Raw genomic sequence first — 3,819 nt, 5'->3', positions numbered from 1 at the left:
GGTAAAGAGTAAATGTGAAATTTTTCTTATCTCTCAGAGGGTGAATCAAAGATACCATTTCAGTTTTGCAGTTGAAAAATTGAGAATTGTAGGCTTAAGCGTGGGGCTTACCGTCATAAAAATAACCACCAGTAGAACTAAAAGCGGATTGCCTATGCTCCCATTTAGTAGATTAAAAAAAAAAGAATAAAGGAAAGAGAAAACCTAGCCCTTGGAGCAACAGATAGAAAACAAGGGAAACAGAAATAGTGAACTGGCCTTCTGTCATGGGGTCGGGGAGGGCGTGGGAGGAGGCAGGTAGCTTATGCCTTTTTTTCCTGGCGTCTTCATTTTTACTTTGGTTTAAATTATTTTGCATATGGAGATACCAAGGCTGTGCTCTGCGTCTGTGGCCTGTTCCTAGTTGGAAAAAGAAGACATCTTCTTATCTCATTTTGATTCTGTTTTATTTCGGTGGGTATCTCCTAGGGGGATTATGCATACGCTCATTAACTCAGCCATCAAGTCCCAACTTGACTTTGAATAGGAAAAATGTGCCCCTTAAATATGTTTACTGCTCCTGAATTAATCTTGCCAAAACACTGCGTTAACCATTGACCTAGATGATCTCTGTAGGCCCTTCTAGCTCCCTCTGTGCCTGTCTTGGTTTCTCTGTCTCTCTATCTCTCTGTCTCTGTCTCTGTCTCTCTCCTTCACACACACACACACACGCGCGCGCGCACACACACACACACACACACACATCTAGGACCTGTCTCTGAACATTGTGTATGACCCCACAGCACTACATGGCAGAAACAATAGGGAAGCAGTCTTGGTTTGGCGTAAGAAAGAAATGTTTTGATAATCAGAGCTATTCAAAGATATGAAAAACCATCTCACAAGGTGGTGAGTTCTCTGTTATTGGAGATGTGTAAGCCCAGGCTGGATAACCACCACCTCAGAGGTTTTCAGGCCATTCAAGCGTCTAATGGGGATTTAGAAGAAATTTGAAAACAAAAGAGGTTTCTTTTACTTAGAGGTGGGGAGTGAGCCAGAAGAGAACCACAGAAGCCCCTGGGCATGGGGAAGGCCTGGGCTGGGAGCTGGGGGAGCACTAAAGGAGATTTGCCAGGCCTCTTTTACTCAGTTGAGTCCTCTTTCTACAACCACAGAAATGTTCATCCCTCCCCCAGGGATGGCCCTGATGAGTCTTGAGTTTGGAAACACAACAGTATTGTGGAGCTGCAGGAATAGCCTAAGGTGGAGACACCACAACTGCAATGTTGACTCCAGCCCTTGTTCCTAAGTGCAAAACTACCGGTTGAGCGGGCTTGCAGAGTTGCCCAAGGGACCTGTTCTAATGAATAGCCTAGAAACACTGGAATACATTCTCAAGTGTGTAAATAGTGCTTCTGACATATTTGAGGGGGCTTGAAAACAGTTTAAGTATCCTAATCAGTTCAACCAAATACACTGAGTATCTCTACTAGCAGGCACTGCTGGCTGGGTAGGGGCCCCAAAATAATTAAGACTGGGTTTGTGCTCTCCATGGCAGCCTCACGGCCTCGGAGATGAGAAGCACACAAATCCAAGTGACTGCCAACCCAAGGCCCACCCTTAAGTGCTGTGGTCCAGTTAAGAAGATGAGGAAGTGAAGTGGGAATGCTCTGGGCCAGCTTGGAGTAGGGAGGAAGAGGGAACGGGAAGCTCGGAAAGTTCATCTCAGATTTAGGGGGGAAGCCCTCAAGGGAAGAGAGTCCCAGGCTGTGAGGTCCCCAGGGGGCAAACACCAGAGGTGGCAGTGGGCGAGACACGAGTAAAGAAGGGTTGTTCGCATCTCCAGCGTCTGTTTCCCTCCATTACCACAAAAGCCTCCAATCTCCTTTTTGGGGGTGCGAACCCCTGTCACTCTGTTGGGGTGACAGCGGTTCACCTCCAGGACCCTCCCCTTTCAGGTCTGCCAATCAAAGCACCGATTCTTCCGGGCCACAGTGATTGGCTCCAGGGGAATCTATGGCTTGGGCCTGCCCAATCAGAGTGAAGCCCATGAGCACACGCGCTCTGTTGCTCCTTTGAACCTGTGAGAAACAAAATCCGGAGCCCCTGCCATCTTGCATCTGTGGGAGCTGGCGGGGGAGGGACTGCATTGACCAGGGTGGCCGAGGTGAAGCCACCAAGGTTCATCACCAAATTGAGTCACCTCCTAGGAAGAGGCTAATAAGGCTTTCCTGGAATTGGAGGTGAGTTCAAAGTTCTTGCAAAATCACGTCAGAATTTTGTTTGAAACAAAAGCGGAAGGAAATGGGTAGCGGCAGCGGTGTTTTCCCATGTCCACGAAGCCGCTTTATCTGGGCTTCTCAGCTACCTTGAAACCAAGAACGGGCTACTCGGGGTATTCTAGCCCCTGGGGAGTGGGCTCTCTAAGGAGTAAGTGAGAACTCGGGGGCCTGTGGCAGTCTGATGTGAATGAGTGTTTGTCCATTCCCAGGAATGCAAGCATCCCTGAGGGGTCCTGGGAGTAACCGGGTTCTGATCCCAGTCATGAGTTTCTGATCATGAGCTGCCTTCCTGTAGGGCCCAGATTCAGAGACCAGCCACACCCGAGAAGAGAGAATATTTCTGCCACTTGCTCCGTCCTTTGTGGAAAAAAATCTTCTGTACTCAGGAGTTAGAATGTTACCCTAGGGGCAGTAGAATCCGTTAAAAGTTTGTTTTTCAGAAGGAATGAGACATCAGAGCTATGCTTTAGAGATAAGGAATCTTAGGGGAAAGAATGGATTGCAAGGAGAGAGATTGGAGGCAAGAAGCTGATTTGAGAGGCTGTCTTTTCATCCATGACAGACAACGGCTGACGTGGCCTGGGGCTGTGGCAGCAGGGAGAGAACAGGGGACCAAAGTGATGGACGCTGGGAGTAGAATTAACATTTGTTTTATGAGGAGGGTAAAGACAAAGACAGGATCAGAGGTTATTCCCTGGTTTCTGGCTGGAGTATCCCAGGAAAAGGTCCACTGAGATAGGCCCTTAAAAATCCCTTCAATTACCAATCAAGTAGAGTGTCCCCAGTTTCACGTATACAACCTTTGTACACTAAAGCTTTTTGTACCTCTGAGCCAAACTGAAAGGAGCATATGAGTGAGCACAGACTATCTTAGAAAGGATATACAAGAAACTCAAGGAGTCCAACTCAGCAGCTGAGAATAGGGTGTAAAAGCACTGATTATTCAAAATATAAATAGAGTTTAAAATTTTAAGTATATAATCAAATTTTAAGAATGAAAGCAGTACGGGATTTCCCGGGTGGTCCAGTGGTTAGGACTCCACGCTTTCACTGCCAAGGGCCCGAGTTCAATCCCTGGTCAGGGAACTAAGATCCCACAAGCCACATGGCACAGCCAAATAAATAAATAAATAACAGCAGTAGCAAGACAAGAGTGTGTCACCCATCAGTAGTCACCAAGCTCAGATTTTTTCAGTTGATAATAATAAGACAGGAGCTTCAGCAGGACAGTGCAGGGAGGGCTCTACACCCTTCCTCCTGTAGTTCTCTAGTAGGTAACTATTTGACCACAGTTCACAGCCTGTCTCTTTGTCATACACACATCCCACTGCTTTCAAGGAAAGCAAATAATCCTCAGAGACAGTAAAGTCTAAATTCCACATCTTTTGCTTAAAATGGTAAATTGTATTTATTTTACTATAATAAGAATCATATTATATATACATATGTATACATATACATTTATACAGTAATATACATACAGATACATGCATACATAAATGAAACACTAAAAAGCTACAAGCCAAATGTCAGCAGTGACTTGTGAAGTCTGAATTGT

The sequence above is a fragment of the Mesoplodon densirostris genome, chromosome X (genome assembly GCF_025265405.1).
Source record: "Mesoplodon densirostris isolate mMesDen1 chromosome X, mMesDen1 primary haplotype, whole genome shotgun sequence".
NCBI classification, from domain to species: Eukaryota; Metazoa; Chordata; class Mammalia; order Artiodactyla; family Ziphiidae; genus Mesoplodon; species Mesoplodon densirostris.
Note: the sequence above shows the minus strand (reverse complement) of the source record.